The sequence below is a fragment of the Marmota marmota genome, unplaced genomic scaffold (genome assembly GCF_001458135.2).
Source record: "Marmota marmota marmota unplaced genomic scaffold, marMar, whole genome shotgun sequence".
Taxonomy (NCBI): domain Eukaryota; kingdom Metazoa; phylum Chordata; class Mammalia; order Rodentia; family Sciuridae; genus Marmota; species Marmota marmota.
In genome coordinates, this window is record NW_026000240.1 from 21,955,569 (window position 1) to 21,973,720 (window position 18,152).

At 38.5% G+C, this 18,152-nt stretch overlaps 1 protein-coding gene across 4 annotated transcripts in view; it reads right to left on the reverse strand.

The window, feature by feature from the left end:
* Positions 1 to 18,152, reverse strand: part of Pls1 (plastin 1) — a 114,985-nt gene that overhangs the window by 73,943 nt on the left and 22,890 nt on the right. The window contains exon 1 of one of the 4 annotated variants that reach the window (XM_048794542.1): positions 9,334 to 9,524. The exons of the other annotated variants lie outside the window; for them this stretch is intronic. The gene's annotated coding sequence lies outside the window, so the exon portion shown is untranslated. Of the gene's footprint in view, positions 1 to 9,333; positions 9,525 to 18,152 lie in introns of those variants that run through there. 4 annotated transcript variants of the gene reach the window in all.

An 18,152-nucleotide genomic window follows, 5' to 3' on the forward strand; every position in this document is an offset into this window, starting at 1 on the left:
AATCCTTCAACCAATAAAGTTAGAATGTTCAACAGGTAAAGTCTATGCAAATACTTCAAAATATGAAAAACTATGAAATCTGAAACATTTCTGGTCCCAAGAATTTTAGATAAGGGATACTCATCCTAGACTTCCATTTCCCCCTCCTGGCCTTTATACTATTATTATCATATATTTCACATGTGTTACAAGTGCCATACTACATTTTATTATTTTCATTTAAATTATCTTTTAGTATCAAACATCACATAGTACTCCACAGAGACAAAATTTTTATGTTTTTATCAGTTAAGAAATAAATTTAGGGGCTGAGGATGTGGCTCAAGCGGTAGTGCGCTTGCCTGGCATGCGTGCGACCTGGGTTCGATCCTCAGCACCACATACAAACAAAGATGTTATTTCCGCCGAAAACTAAAAAATAAATAAATATTAAAAAAAAAAAAAGAAATAAATTTAAATTTTTAAAAAGCTAATTATCTTGTGAAGAGATTTAAAAAAGAAAAAATCTGTACTGTTTACCCATGTAGCACCATTTCTGATGTTCTTCATTCCTCTGAATAGGTCTATACTTCCATACAGTATCATAGGCCTTCTGCCTCAAGTACTCCCTTTAACATTACTTGTAATATAAGTCTATTAGCAATGAGTACTTTCAGTTTTTAATGTTTCAGTCTTACTTTCTAAAAACAATGGAATATGTTTTTGTTGGGTGTGGAATTCTAGGTTGACTGTTTTTCTTTCATTACATTAATAATGTTCTCCCATTGCTTCATCCGCACTGTTCCAAGAAGACATCTATATCATTTTTACCTTCCTTCTTCTGTATACATCTTTTTTTTCCCCTACGGATTATCTTAGGATTTATCTTTTTAATTGGCTTAAAGTAATTTCATTATGATGTGCTTTGATACAGTTTTCCTCATATCTTTTGCTTAGAGTTTCATTGAGTTTCTTGGATCTGTTGGTTGTGGTTTTCATTAAATTTGGAATGTTTTTCAAATATTTCTTCTGCTCTCCTCTCCTTTAAAGAATTTAGGTACATGTATATTAGATCACTTGACATTGCCCTTTGGATTTACTGGATTCTTTTAATTCTTTTCTTTTGTTTCATTTTTGGATAATCCCTATTGCTGTATCTTCAAAGTCACTAATCTTTTCTTCTTCAATGTCTAATCTGTACTTAATCCCATCAAATGTTTTTTGTTTCTTTGTTTTATCACAGATGCTATAGCTTTATCTCCAGAGATTCTACTGTCTTTTAAGATACTTTCTATATCTACACTTAATTCTTAAGCAAACCGAATCCATCTATAATAAATTTTTAATGCCACTATCTGAAAATTCTGTGCCAGTTTTGATTGATAACTTTTTTCCTCACTCTCATTATGGGTAACATTTTTCTGTTTGTTTGCATGCCTGGTAATTTTTTATTTGATAACAGGTACTATAAAGTTGACTTTAACCCTAACACTAAATTTACCATCTTATAATTCAGTAATTTATATTCATATTGTTGTGTAACCCATCTCTAGAATTTTTCCTCTTGCAAATGTAAAACTCTATATTCATAAACACCAATCTCTGCCCCATCTGCTAGCCCTTGGTATCTACCTCCTATGATATGACTACACATTTTACATGAGCAGACTCATTCAGTATTTGTCCTTTTGTGCCAGGCTTATTTTGTTTAGCGTAATGTCCTTCAGGTTTGTCAATGTTGTAGCATGTGACAAGATTTCCTTTTTAAAGGCTCTGTAATATTCTATGTGTGTATATACCACTTTTTCTTTATCCACTCATCTGTTGATGAAAATTGGGTTGATTCCACCTCTTGGCTATTGTGAAAAACACTGCAATGAAGATGGGTGTACAACTCTCTCCTCAAAATCCTACTTTAAAATTTTTTGGATGTTTGCCCAGACGTGAGATTACTGAATCATATGGTAATTCTATTTCTAATTTTTTGAGGAATTTCCACACTCTTTTCTATAGTGCCTGCACTATTTTATACTCCCAGCAAAAGTTCACAAGAGTTCCAGTTTATCTGCACCCTCACCAACAGTTGTTATTTTCTGTTCATTTGAGTGGCCATCCTAACTGGCATGAGGTAATGTAATGATAGTTTTTATTTGTATTTCTCTTATGATATTGAGCAAATGAGGAAGTGGGAGATGACTTTCTTCTTTTTCCTCAAGATCATTTTTGTTACTCAAAATCCCTTCAGATACTATATGAATTTGGAATATTTTTTCATATTTGTAATTTTTCAAACAAATATATCCTATAAAATAAAACTTTTTTTGGGGGGGGTACTGGGGATTGAACCCAGGGACCCTTTACCACTGAGCTACATGCCCAGCCCTTCTTATTTGAGACAGGGTCTCACTAAGTTGCTTTGGACATTGCTAATTTGCTGAGGCTGGCCTTGAACTTGAGATCCTCCTTCCTCAGCCTCCCAAATTACTGGGACTATAGGTACACACCACTATACTCAGCTTAAAATAATGCCCTATTCTTGATCTTTGTTCTGAGACATGTTAAATTACTCAAAGGATTTTATCCTTTGGAATATTCCTTATAAGTTTTATTCGGCAGAACCAGAGGGGAAGAGGACTTGTGGCAACGTCTGGCTGCATTTTTTACTTCCACCACAGAGGAAGTGTTACTGGTATTTAAGTCCAGCATTTCTACAGTGCTGAGGTTGATGTTTCCGAGGACTCTACCTAATAACCTGTACATTACTACTTTTGCTGTCAGTCTGGTTGGTGGGAAGAGGCATCTTTCTTGTTCTGGTGTGAGTGCCAACCATGTTCCTTCCGATCTTTCTAGATGGTTCTTTCCCATAACTCCAGGTAGTTTGCTATGCACATGATCAGAATTCTTCTGAATATGTGCCACTCTTATATAAATTATTTCAAATTCTAAAAACAAGTTCCCAAAATAGTAGTTGTTACCTCTATTTTTAGCTCTTCAATGTTAACCAACTCTCCCCAATACCATTCAGCACTGGGTTCATATAAACCAGATGACGGTGTCAGAGTCCCAGTTTCCACTATTCCATAAAAGGGCAGGCCCAGGAAGCTTCTCCTCTGGTCCTGCCATGAGAATTTAGTCATTCTGTTTACAGAATGAGTCTGACCCTATAAAATTTTTGCAATCTTACAATACCTTAGTTAAGTCAGTGCTTTAAAATAACATTAACTGGCTGACCCAATTTTTTGTGTGTGTGTTTTAATGTGATTTATTTTTTCCCCTTCAGTATGTCTGTCCCTTCAGTGAGTTGGAGTGTCTCAGGGCAAATTCACTTGAGATTTAACTCTTAATGAGAAATAACAATATAAACTGTGAAAGAAAAAAAAATAAGTTTGCTATTAAGAGAAATGAAGTCTCAAGTTTAAGTGCCTTCTCAATTATAAAGTACTTTCACATGAGTTATTGTATCTGACTTTCACATCAACACATTAGGTTAAGCAGAACTGAACATAATACAATAATACACATATATAAGCGAGAGGAATAAAATAATACTATCCTACTACATAAACTATTATACACACAAACACACATGCACAATTTCTGCAGTTCTGCTACTTAACCCATTCTTATTCCTATTACTTGCATATAAGGAGACAGACTCAGAGAGGTCAGCCTGCACAGCCTAGGTCATCTGCTGATAAGTGTCAACACTGGTACTATTTTCTGTGTGCCTTAGTCCCAGTCCCAGGTACCTTTCAATATGACACACTTGCTTCTTTTTTCTCTTTTCTTCTGCAGTGTTGGGGGCACCCCAGGGCCTTGAGCATGCTAAGCAAGATCTCTACCACTGAGCCACGTCCCCGGTCACTACACTCACTCCTCAATCATCCATCAAGAGCAATGAATCCATGAAAGAGGTTCTCGGGGGAGCCAGGGAATCGTCTTTCTACAGGATATTCAAGAGAGCGATCTGAGCCTTTTTATGTAGAGGCTGAAATTAGATGACTCAGTATAGAGGCGTACAAAACAATTCTGCACATGGTTCTTTTCACTTTCTCAATTCTAATTGAACCTCCAATTTCCCCTGTTTTTCTAAGAATGAAAGTGCTATTTACTATATTCAACAAGAATTAAGTAATAATTTTGAAGAGATTGTTACTATTCAGAAGACACTGTTATGAGTACCTAAATCTGTGGAAATAAAGCATAATGGATCCAACATATTCAGTACTGTTAATCCACTACAGACTTTCATAGTAAGGTCATAAGATGCCGTGGACAGCAGAACACATATGAACATGACAAAAATCAGGTTGGAAATTAAACATCAATTTAGGTGAACAGAAGGTTCTATCTGAAATGCTTACATTTCCCCTACAGCACTGATTCGTAAAGGTTTTTTAATTTTTAACCTTTTTGATAAAAGGCAACGGACCCTACTCAGAAAGAAAACTGCACATAGATCTGATTCTCACCCATGATCTCAGATAGTGTCCGAACTACACAGGCCACCCACACGCCCACCGTGGACTTCGTAGAGGTCCAGGGGCTTGGGGCTGGCCACTCCAGCTGCAGGGATTCTAAACTTTTTCCTTGGGAAAAAAAAAAAATGTCTTCAGTAATTCCTTGGAGTACATGTTCTCCCTATTCTCAACAAAATTCAACCTTTTTAGTGAAAAACAATCAGCAAGACTTGCTAGCATAAAACTTGGTCATCAACAGCTGGGCCTCACAAAAGGCAAACGAACACATACAACCATAATTCAAGTCCACTGATTAACAAACAATTCCATAGGAGGAAAAAAGAGAACATTCAAACATGGAGTCTGACAAAGATTCCCCTACGAGGGCCATGGTTAAGCCAAGTGACTGTGAAGAGAAAGAAGGCTTTTAGACAGTTCTGATTATGGCGTAACCAATATTTTCAAAATCTTGATTTAAAAAGCAAATCCCAATAAGCCTGTCATACTACTGAACCAAACTCTTTCTCCAAACAACTTCTAAGCCATGAGTGTTACTTATGAGGATGAGTTAACAGGCATGGATCAGTCCAAAAACAAGGTACAAATCTATCATGGGTAGAAAAATCTCACAACTCCCCCCCCCCCCCCAAACAAAAGCAAACAACCACCTTAAAAGCATCTAGTCCAACTTCCCCTTTTTACAGATGAGAAAACTCAGGCCGCAGCCTTGTCTCCTCAGAAGACTAGAGTCACCAAGAACAAAAGTCTCTGCCACTGCAGTACAAGAAATAAATACTAGAGCATCTTATGTTTATTTTTAAAATTAAAAATGGAACAAAATTAGTTTTACAAATATTTAACATGTATTTTCAGTATTATTGAGGTGACACCAAACAGTTAAAGGGATACTCCAGGAGAGGACAGGACACCCACAGAGGGAGAGGCTGGATAGCAGGCCATCATTCCTGCGCTTCAGTAATTTCTTGGAGCACATGTTCAACATTTGTGATGTCCCACAGTTTGCCTGTTGAGTGGATTCATGGATTATATAATCTGATTGTTACCAAACCTACTAAATGGACAAGTAGCTTTAAAAGATGCTTGGGGAAAAAAAATACAGACTAAAAAAAGCACTAATCCTATAAGCATAAGAAAACAGAAAGGGTGACACCTCGAATCCTAGTATGCGTCTTAACCAGCTACCTTAGAAAACAAACTATAAACAAATTAACAAAAAAATTGCAAAATTATCAAAATGATATAAAATATAGTTTTGCCTTCATAGTCATTAACAATAAATAGCACCCTGTGTGTAGACTTCACCAGGAGATATTCGTTTAGGATAATACAAAAATCCTTCCAATTAATATTGCATTTAAAAAATCATATTCATTTAAATTAATTTTTACATATGCCCTAGTACATGTAACACATACAGTAAGTGGAACACGAATATAACAATAAATTAACATATATGCATGTTGATATCCCTTATCTGAAATGCTTGGGTCCAAAAGTGTTTCAGATTTTGCATTTATTTTTTATTTTAGAATATTTGCATCAACATAATGAGACAGCTAGGGTCTGGTATGACAGAGAAGTGCCTTTGGAAACTGTCCAGGGCAAAATGACTTTCAGCTCCCCTACCTAATCTTTTCAGGTCCCTCCCTTTTGCCTGGCAATCTAAATTCTAAAAAGGGGCCCCACCTAAAAGGTTAAAAGGTTAACAGCTGGGGCTGGGTTGTGGCTTAGTGGCAGAGTCTTTGCCTGGCACATGTGAGTCACTGGGTTTGATCCTCAGCACGACATAAAAATAAACAAAATAAAAATAGTGTCCATCTATAACTAAGTTTTTTTTTAAAAAAGAGATTAATTGTTGAATTATCTGTATTTACATTTATAGAATCCAGAACAACTGGTGACCTTTGTCCCTCCTTAGTCTTCAGCTCTGTGCATCAACTACTGCAAACATGTCAATTAAGTTGCTGAAAAGTAATGTGTCTGTGTGAAAAGAAAGCACAGGAACTAGCCTCCTGAGTCCAGGTCCACTGCAATGTTTGGCTAGAGAAGAGGAGACACCCACCTGGAAGGAGGACCCTGCTCAGCCAGGCCTTCCTACCCACAGCTCACCACACCTCCTTTACACAAGAGCCTCTTAAAAGCCCCTTCCACTCTTGAGCTCCCAAAGATAGAGCTTTGGTGACAGCTCCTCTATCTTCGCAAGATTGCTAGTCCCTGAATAAACCTGATTCCTTCCTGCCAACTCCTATCTCCCAAATATTGGTCTTTAAGTGGCGAGCAGCGAGACCTTTAATCCTAGCCATGGTGGGACCCAAACCTAAACATGAAATTCGTTCTTTTTTTTTAGTTGTAGGTGGACACCATACCTTTATTTTATTTATTTATTTTTATATGGTGCTAAGGATCAAACCAAGTGCCTCACACGTGCTAGACAAGTGCTCTACCACTGAGCTATAACTCCAGTCCCTAAACATGAAATTGTTTTGTACTTCATATACACTGCATACACATAGCCTAAAGGTAATGTGACACAATATTTTTAGTATGCTTTAGTATGTGATTGTCACAGTCAAAAAGTTTTGGATTTTTTTTTTTTTTTTTGGTTTGGGAATGTAGTTTGATCGTAGAGCACTTGCCTAATATGAATGAAATCTGGAACATTTCAGATTTTTTTTAATATTTATTTATTTTTTAGTTTTCGGCGGAAATAACATCTTTGTTTGTATATGGTGCTGAGGATCGAACCCAGGTAGCACACATGCCAGGCGAGCGCACTACCGCTTGAGCCACATTCTCAGCCCAACATTTCAGATTTTGGATTCTCAGATTCAAGAGGTTCAACCTATACCTTGAATACACACTTTTTTACTGATGAAGGAGATATGCATTTTAAAAAGCCCAGGGGCCACTGAGCCAGAGTTGCAGAGCCAGAGAAAACCCAGATCCCACCTCTGCTAGATTAGGTGCAGGAATTAAGAATTCTTCCACCATTTGCTTCTAGTGGTTATGACAGCACCTCATCTGTCCTCCAAGACAGAACTGCCCATTGGAAACATTTGCTAGGAAAGAGAAAAATGGAAACCTCAATTCTAACAGAAGAATGTGATCGGTAGCCAGTAAACTTATAATTCTTAAAGCAATTGAAGCCCAGAAATATTGAACTTTAGAAATTAAAATCAGTACTTAAAAGAAGAAAAAAGAAAAATAACAGGCCAGCACTCAGTGGAACATTCGAGAGTTGAAGGTACTTGCATTCACAGGGCATACTTAACCCCAGTGCTGCCCCATCCTCTACAGGCTCCTGTTACCAGGATCCTTAGCAACAGAACCTTTTACAGCACTGTAAGTTGAAGGACCTGGACTTTTTTAATGGCTAGATAAGGCCACACCATTAATAACATTTGTAGCTATGCAAAGTAACATAATAAGGGTAATCAAATATCATGCTTTGGGTGGTAAGCTGATCTAAACTGGGGATCATAAAGGAACGCTATCCCTTCCTCCACAAGAACGCAATTGAGCAATTGGCTGGCTCATTATGAAAGGCACCAAGGGAGCCTTTGTTGGACTCAAGGCATAATATAGGAGAGGCAATCCTGGTCCCTAGAAAAGCCACTAAGGGAAGTGTTTTTTGTTTTTTTCTTTTAACTATATTATATTTTTTTTATTTCCATTGTGTTCACTGTACAGAATAAACTAGACACATGTGTTGGTTTCTCTAAGAAGAGCCTATTTTACAACAAATAAATTTAAATGGTTCACAAAGCAAAACAGGTAAGTCCCAACTTTCTACTCAGGTTTGAGAATTCAGGTAACTGCACAAATGAAACATACAGAACTTTTTAAAAGGGGCTATTAAAAAAAAAAAAAACTCCTCAAGTCTTTAATTCTTTGGCACTAAGATCTATTCAAATTGCCAGTAGTATCAGTATCCAAGATTCCTCGACATGTATCATTCAAGACCTTCTCAGCTTTACATGGGCTGGGAACTATTCATTTTCTGCTTTACTAAGAAAAGACGTAAAGAAAGATTCCCACGCCTTCCAGGGCTGTGGAAGGTAAAGACAAACAGCTTTTCAACCAACCTCAACCATTAAAAATGCTCAAAGTGAAAGGTGAGCTGCTTAGGTGTACACTGTAGAGGAGGAAACTCTAAAAGTCGTAGGTCCCTTCCCAAAATCAATAAAATGGTGGGGGGAAAAAAATCTCCTAAGCCAGGATACTATCTCCTGGTTCTTAAAAATGTAGTAGAGCAAAAATAACAATAGAGAATTCTCTTCAATTGATTTAGATATCTGCTTTACTCTCCATACACTCAGGCAAAACCTTGTCACATCCTAGAACTGGAGATGCTCTCTATGGTCATTTGTTTTACATTTCTGTGGAATCTCCTTAGGAAAAGGGAAGTTTGATTATCAATAATTAAACTATAAACTGGAAGAGCTGTTTCATCAGGCTTACAGCAATAATGCAGGTTCACTCTGGATTGGCCCAGAAAGAGCATATTCAGTCACTACAGAATTTTACAAATATTTTATATCCATTTCTAAAAGTAAAATTAAATCCAAACCAAGAATTATGAATTTAACATAATCCAACTTTGAGTACACCAAAATAGTCCTTCATTATCTAACAAATAGTACTATTACAGAAGAAATAATGTCCAAAAGAGTGAAGAGAGAATTAAGAATTACATGACAATCACACCAAGGTTTGTATTGATTATGCAAAGCCACTTTGAATCTCAAAGCCACAAAATACTCAAAAAGAAATACTGTGAGGCACTTTAACTCAATTTAACCACTTTTTGAAAAAGCAGCAATAGGATCTGAGAACATAATCACTACTGACTACTAAGGAAAGATCTACATACCTGCTTCTGCTGATCACCTGAGGTTTGAAGGTCCAGAAAAACAAACTGAAAAGTTTAAAATTCAGCCTCCCTTAGCTGTGCCTTGCTTCTGATACTCCTCTATGGAAAAAGTCAGTGTTTGACCAAAGAAAACAGGCAACTAACCCCACACTGAGGTGTTCTGCCTACTACTACAGATTTTAATCTCTAAAGAACTTGGTCTCAGTAGAAAGGCCAACCTGCAACATGGGTGTGGTTTGGAACTATAAAAAAAATTTAAAAAAAAAGACAACTCATGAGGCAAAAATGTAGATGTTGTCACCATTTCTATTTGAGTACAGCTCAGATGCTTAAAATGCATTCCTGTACTCACTTTATCTCTTAAGACTCTATTCAACTAGGTTTTCTCCCTATGAATTTGAGACTGTCATATGACCTCTCATATTATTTTTTATAAATATTATTTTGCTACTTTAGTTTTATAATAGTAACATTATTTTCACCAACTGAAGAACCACTAAGCAATCAAGCATACATTGTGACTCCTAGATTTAGAAAACAATGTTAAACTAAAAAATGAAACAAAATCCTATGCTTAGACTACTTTCAAGAAAATATAAGAAAATTACCTTTGAATAGAACTGGAAACCTTAGATAGAACTAACTACACAGTATTAAAGCTAAAAAGCACCTCAAGGGTGATAGTGCAATTTTACTTTCTAAGTGAGTCAAGAACAAGTTCACTTATAAACACCATAATCTATGTTCACTGAGTGGTTAAACCTCTGAAGAGGAAGTCTGAAACATCCTTTATGATGCCTCCATAAAAGTAAATAATGAATTATAAAACTGTTTCAGAAAGTGAAAGAAAAAGTTAAGGGTTTTGATCTTATGAGTCAATTGAAAGCCCAAAGTACATAAGATTCCATTTACAAAAAATCCTAGAAAACACAAATGATCCATGGTAACAGGCAGCAGACCTGTGGTCTTCTAGGACGGAGGCAAAGGGAGGATTGGCAGGCAAAGGGACATGTCACCACCGGCTATTAGGGGCGACATCCTGTGGGTGTACACACCTGTCAAAGCACAGCTAACTGTTCACTTTATATGGAGCAGTGCATTATGCTTGTATTATACCTCGATGAATGCTAAAAATACACACAAGTGCTTAACTATTTAAAGGCTTACTCTTGCTCCATATGGCCACAAGCTGGTAGACTTAGGAACTTTACCACGAAACAAGTTAGGCATAAATATAAGGAAAAATATTCTGTCTGTGTGGTTCAGAGACAATCCAGATGAACTCTGGAATACTGAGGGTGTTTTGTTCATTTATAGGACTTTTTTGTTTTTGTTTTGTTCGCAGTACCTGGGATTGCGGGGCATTAAACATGCTAGGCAAGCACTTTCCCACTGAGCTATATCTTGAGCCTTTTTTTTTAAATATTATTTTATTTGTTTATTTGTATGTGGTGCTGGGGATGGAACCCAGTGCCTCACATCTGTTAGGCAAGTGCTCTACCATAGCCACATCTTAGGCCTTTTTAAAAGAAATTATTTTGCTGTGAGACAAGATCTCACTAAATTGCCAAATTTCAAAACTACAATCCTTCTGTCTCAGTCTTCTTAAAAGCTGGGACTACAGGCGTGCACCACCACACCAGACCTGAGGTTCTCTTTACTGGGCTTTCTTCAACAAAGGTTCAAAGTATATTTGGGGAGTACAGACGATGTTGTCTTTGGGCATTCCTAAATGGAAAGTTGAAAGAGGTGACAGCTTTTCATCGTTATGACCAAAATACCCAGTAAGAACAAATTAGAGGGAGAAAAGTTTATTTTGGCTCATGGTTGAAGAGGTTCAGACCATGGTCAGCTGGCTCCATTTCTCTAGGCCTGAGGTGAGGCAGGAGACCATAGCAGAAGGGTGTGGCAAAAGAAAACCCTTCCAGGGCATGACCCCAGTGATCTACTGCCTCCAACTAGGCGCCAGGGTCTCAGGAGTCCATTCAGCTTTCAGTGGCGGTCAGAGCTTCATGGTCCATGCCTGGGTCAGGTCTGATCCATGAGGTCAGAACTCTCATGATCCAAGCATCACCTAAAAGCCTCAACCCTGAACTTTGTTACATCGAGCACCATGCTTTCGACATGTCCTCCAAAGACAGGACATTCCAGGTCCAAACCATAGCAGTGACTTCTTGCATTGAAAATTTTATTATTTCAAGAAGACTCTTCACGGATGTCTGTGATCCTGCTGCTATTGTGGGGAACCCTGTTAACTAACCTTCCAGAGAAAACATAGATTATCTGTGTTTGATTTCCCCAAGGACTTTTCTTCACAGGAAAAAAAAAAAAAAAAGTCAATTTATCTCCCTTAGGTAGTCCTTTCTAAATATGGATCCTGCATGATTATTTTCTGATTTTTGAAAAATAATATATAAAATGAAAAAATTATAAAATTAAAATCGCTCTCAAGCACACTATTCAGAAATAACCAGAGCTAGAGATGTTATAAATTTCCCATCTTTGCTCTATGCACCTGGGTATACTTTTTTTTTTTTTAAACACAATTGGTATTTGCTATGTTTTACCTACCATGATTAAGAAATTTGGTATTTCATGAGATATTTTTTGAAAACATTACTTTCATGCTTCATAGTAGAATTACAACTCTACCATAACTAAAGGACTCAAGTTGGTAACTAAGCCAGTTTCCAGTGGACGTGTTCCTAGAAATAATGCTTCAGCAAACATCCTTGAACAGAGAAACTGGATGGGCAAAGGAGGACATTATAGCCCTGAATCCAATTTCTATAAGATTTTATCTATTTCATTTTGTTATATGAATTTCTACCTTGTTGTATAGGGATATGGTGGATAATTAAAGTGTGCATTGTGGGACAGCCAGTTGTGTTGATGACAGAAACTATGAGCCTCAACCAAAATTCTAGAGAAAATATGCAGATGTGATCTCAATTAAAAATATGATGAAGAACTGGGCCTGGTGGCAAGTGACTATAGTCCCAACTACTTAAAAAAGGATGAAGTAGAAAGGTCACTTGAGCCTGGAAGTTCAAGATCAGCCTGGTCAATACAGCAAGACACCACCTCAAAAACAACAACTGCGTAGAAAGTAACACGTGCCAAGTCATTGATCAGGACCAAGAGCACGGTGTATGGCGTAGTCGTAACAACCTTTGGATATTTGAGATGAAAGCATTTTGAGTGATCACAGGAACTCAATAAGTATTAGAAAACAAACCCGGAGTTAAAGTTGTATATGTAACTCAAACTATTTGATAAAGCAAAAACAATTGGAAAATAATGCTCTGTTTCATGTTTAAATGCATCCTCAGGACAGATGCAAACTCACATACACTTAATTGGAAATTTGTATTGCCAGGAGGGTGGTGCATGCCCATAATCCCAGGGGTTCAGGAGGCTGAGGCAGAAGGATCACAAGTTCAAAGTCAGTCTCAGCAATTTAGCAAGGCCCTAACCAACTCAGGGAGACCCTGTCTCTAAATAAAGCATAAAACAGGGCTGAGGATATGTCTCACTTGTTAAGCGCCCCGGGGTTCAATTCCCAGTACCCCCCCCCCAAAAAAAATAAAGTATTGTTATAAGATCAGTAAGAATATATTTTTTTATCTTAAAAACAGTCCATTTCTCAAACTTCTAAAATACTAAGTAAGTGATTACCCAGTGGCACCAACTAGAAGGAAGCAGTAGGGTTTCTTGGGTACTAGTAATAATTCCAATTTCCAGATGTGGGTACCAACTTTGTGAAAGTAGCAGTTTGTAAATATATGGTTTAATGAATTTTTACAATCTGTATTTTTCCCTGCATATAGAGCATAAGTCAATTAAAGGTTTTGAAATGGAAATAAAAAAAAATAAAAGTCCATTCCCTTGCCCCCAAAATACTAGATAATCTGACCAAATATACATTCACATAATATTCAGTAAAATATGAACTGGAAACTTCATCTCTAACATTCCCAGTTTTACTCACATACATTAGACATTCTTAGCAATCTTTTAAGAACATTCTAAGGAACAAATACATATATTTTTCAAATTCTGGTGTATTGATAATATAATCGATTACCTCAATTTAGTAATTCCATTAGTGGTTACTGAGTAATTATTATGTCCAGGATGCTGCAAGGGCTTCTCTAACACTTCACAGGTTTATGAAGGAAGAGATCACAGAGAACTCAGAAAGAGCCAGATGCCAAGGATTCAATTTATTTTAATTTAACTATCGGAAAAAAAAAAATGAGTAGATGCCATACTTTTAGCATCGTGGGAAATGTTTCCTAAAATAAGTGGGTGTCAAAGCTTGCCATAAATATGAATTATTATGGGAGTAGACAGAGGGTAGGAATGAAGGTGCGGAAGCCGGGAGCACATGGCAGGCCACGAGTGAGCAGAGCCAAGAAGCTGGCTGCCCGCGGGGCCTATCGCACAGCCATTTTTTTTTTTTCCTGAATCTAAATTACCAGAGAAGCAGGCATCATGTAAATTCCCTCCCTTTCCTACACACAAAAGCAAGGGTTGTCGCAGGTCTGCTGGATGACAAGAGTCCCAAGACAGCCTGAAGCTAAACTTGGCTTTGAAATCTGGCCCTGAAATGATTTTCATTTAGAACAACACCCAGCTAAGTCCCGTTTTCTCAGGTATATTGATATGAATGGTTGTAGTCATGCTGGCAGTAATAACTCCTGCTGTCCTGTCAACAAAAGCACACAATATGACAGGCAGGAAAATATCCCCAAAGATGTCTAGGCTCTAACTCCCAGGACCTATAAATAGGGTACTTTAAATGACAAAAGGGCTTTTGCAGATGTTGATTAAGGGTATGGGCCTTGGGATGGAGCAGATTATCCTGGATTATCAACCTAATCACATGAGTCTTTAAAAGCAGAGAAGCTTTCCTTGCTGGATCAAAGGGAAGAAACAGGAGGAGGAGGGGGAGGAGGAAGAGGTATTCAAAGTGTGAGGGGACCTGGACCCACTGTTCCTATCCTTGAAGATGGGGGAAAAGGCGGGGGGTGGGGTGGGGGGGGAGGGGGGGGTGGGGGCACATTAATAAGAATACAGGTGGCTTCCAGAAGCTGGGAATGGCCTTCAGCTGACATCCATTCAGAAAAGGGACCTCAGGCCTATCACCACAGGAAGTGACTACCACCAACAACACAAGCAAGCCAAAAAGAACATCCTTCCCTAGAGCCTCCAGGACTGAGTGCAGTCTTGCCAGATCGGCTGACTCCTCTGGTGAGACCTACATCAGGCTTCCAACCTTCAGAACTGGACCATAACAAATTTGTGTTGTTTAAGTTGCTGGATTTGTAGTAATTGTTATGGGAGCAATAGAAAGCTAACACAAGGGGCTGGGATTGTGGCTCAGCAGTAGAGCACTCATCTGGCACATTCGAGGCCCTTGGTTTGATCCTCAGCACCACATAAAAATAAATAAACAAAATTAAGGTATTGTGTGCAACTACTTCTAAAAAATAAATATAAAAAAAAAAAGAAAAAGAAAAAGAAAGCTAACACAAACTCAGGCAGTTGCATTCCAGAACAGAATGTTCTTCATCACCTTGGCTTTGGATTGCCCAATAAAACAGAACAGCTATCCCTGGAAAGATGCAATGGGAGCAGGCAGAGTATGTTTTGGGAAAGGATCAATGTAGCCTTAAATAAAATTTCCCTTCCATTGCATATACAAACATATCAGAAATTAGGCAAATTTTTAGTTTAGTAGCTCAAAAAGAAAACCACCACAAAAAATTTAGAGTATACAAGATTCTGCCAGTAATGAGGAGCAGAAGTATCTTTGTCTCAGCTCTTCTAAGAGACTAGGGCCCAGAAATTTATTTTAGTAGATGTGAAATGCTACCCAGCAATTAGGCACAGTGCTCATTAGCATTACTAAGATCAACCTGTAGAGCTATCTTATAGATTCCTCAACTCCAAAGATTCTCATTCAGAATTTTCAGGGTGGGACCCAGGAATCCGAATAGGATCAAAATTTAGAATTTCTGAATGGCTAATACTGCTGAAACACACCCCTCTTCCACCAATCCCCTGAGACCTCTGGTATTCTGACCAAGAATCAAAATCCATTTCTTGTTAGGAGTTAGCCTGGGCACTAGCGTATCTGTCAGACTGAATGGTTAAGGACCCAGCTTTGACACAAGCAGACTTGAATCTGCTGTGGTCTCCTGTTGATGGGATGCTTTGGGCAAATCAGCTAAGTTCTCTGTGCCTCAGTGTTCTCTTCTGTATAAAAGGAATGGAAAACCTAACTACCTACAATGTGGTTAGGATCAACTTAGCACAGCTCTTGGAACAAAGTGTTCAGGTACTGTGATTATCAACACTACTCCAATTCAAGAGCAAAATAGTACATGCAGAGGCAGCTTGAATTCTTTAGCATTTTTCATTCCTGTAACAGTATCTGGAAAGGTTAAATATGTAATGGAAACAAGTTTCCATTCTAAACTGCATGGAATTCAGAGTGTTTACAAGAGGTTGTATTGTGGCAGTGGGTAGGGTGAGGGGAGCTATCCTGATCACCTTGAGGCTATACCCAAGGAGGCCTAATTTTAATCCAAACCCCTGAACAGTTAACTGGAGCAAAAACATATTTCTTACTCACAAATATTTAGGAAATGTATTCTTTCTTTTTTTTTTAACCTGAGAATATGAAATACCAACTACATGGATGGTTGAAAGTTCCTGCCATCTCTAAAGCTATTTTATCCAATGAGCAGGCAGACCTCTATTCTGACTCAAAGACTGTTGAAAGTGAAATTGCTTGACTAGCTCAAGGTTATAAAGTACATTAAATAACCCCAGCTGCCAGTTGAATATGAAGGACATAAATAATCATGTCACTGAACAATAAGCACAGTCCTATAACACGAAAATGAACAGATACGAAAAGCAAATCGCACAGCCGATGCTATGACAAATGATACTACCACAGTCGAACGGCCTGTAGAAAAATAAATCAGAGAATACAATTGTAATGAAACACAAAAATAGGGCTGGGGGTATAGCTCAGTGGTAGAGTGCTTGCCTAGCATATAGGAGGCCCTGGGTTTGACTCCTCACACCAGGGGGAAAAAAAGAAAACACACACACACACCAAAAAAAATAAATAAATAAATAAAAAATAAGTGATCAATTGGGTATAAACAATGATGCTGGATGGAATGCAGTCCTACTTCATGATTTCCTTTCTAAAAGGTTTTAGTCTTCATTCTTTCCCAGGTTATGTCCATTCCTTTGTCATTCTTTTTTTTTTTCTCTCTCTCTCCTTTATCATTTACAGAAAAGAATAGAAAACACTAGCAGATGAGAAAGGGGGCATTTGAAGAAAGTCCTTCTCAGACTACTGTCCTGTAGACCACAGGGGAGGGTTATTGTTGGGAAAGGATCCCATCTGCATAGTTTCATGAGGGTCTTGTGAAAGCAGCATCCTGGCCTCTTTCTCTACACAGCTTTCTCACTGTCCCAAGCAGGGGAACTGATTTATCTCCCCGGGGAGACCTGGATCCACCGCACCTCATACCTCCACTGCAGCCATTCTCAAACTTCAACTGCAACAGAATCAAAGGGAAGGCTTGTGAAAACACAGACATCTGCTCCCATCCAAGAGTTTCTGATTCCATTGGTCTAGAATGGAAATCAAAAATCTCCATTTCTAACAAGTTTTGAGGTAGCGTGGAAGCTATCTGCCTGGGAACCACCTTTGAGAAAGGCTGCTATTACAAGTGGGGCTGTAGCTGGGAGCCAGCTTGCACACGTCCAGCTTAGGAATCAGAGCTGGAGGGAAGGGAAAGTACCACCCTTGGGAATCTCCTGGAGCCTGGAGAAGCAAGCAGTTGCAAAGCGGGCGGGCATCAAGGGGAAACCACCCTGACCTCCACAGCAGAGATCTTTAAGACTCCACAGTCCCTCTCTGCTCTCTGGGACACACAGGGACATGCAGAGAACAGGTGTTACCCCTGCTCCCCAAGTGTGCGGCTCCAGAGAGCAGCTCTGAAGAATTCCACACCCTGACGGCCGTGACATGGGCGTCTACCTGCTCCTGGGATTACACAGCTGCAGAGAGGACGACGTGCTCTAGGGAGCTCTGCATTCTGCCCCAGCTGCTTCCTGCACAGGAAGCTGCTGATATTCCCACTGAGTCCAGCCACAAATCACTGGACAGCCACCTGGGGGGCACCACAGGGGAAAGCAGAGAGAGGGTGAGTAACCCCAGGATTTTCCGGGTCCAAGAAGACACAAAGAGAAGCTCTGCTCAGCCCAGGCTCTAAGTTTCCACTCTTGCCAGCTCACTGAAGCGCCTCAGTGTTGAAGATTTTATTTTTTATTAATACATTTTTTGTTGTTGTTTTTGTCTTAGCACTGGGGACTGAACCCAGGGGCACTTACCCACTGAGCCACATCCCCAACCCTTTTTATTTTTTTGTTTTGAGACAAGATCTCAAGTTGCTTAGAGCCTCTCTAATTTGCTGAGGCTGACCTCAAATTTGTGATCCTCCTGCCTCAGCCTACCAAGTCACCGGGATTACAGGCATAAGACACTATGCCTGGCTACTAATACATTTTTTGATGTTGCTATTTCATGTTTGTTTGGTTTTTCCTCTTTTCTCCTCTTTTATTTTTTTATTTTCTTTTATTTTTCTCCTTTTCCTTTTTCTCATTTGTTTTACTTGTCTCCTTTGGCTTGGTTTTTTTTTTTTTAAACTTTTTTTTTTTTATTCTCTATTATTTTCCTCTTTCTTTTCAGTTGTTGATGGTGTTGCTGTTGGGGTTTTTCTTTA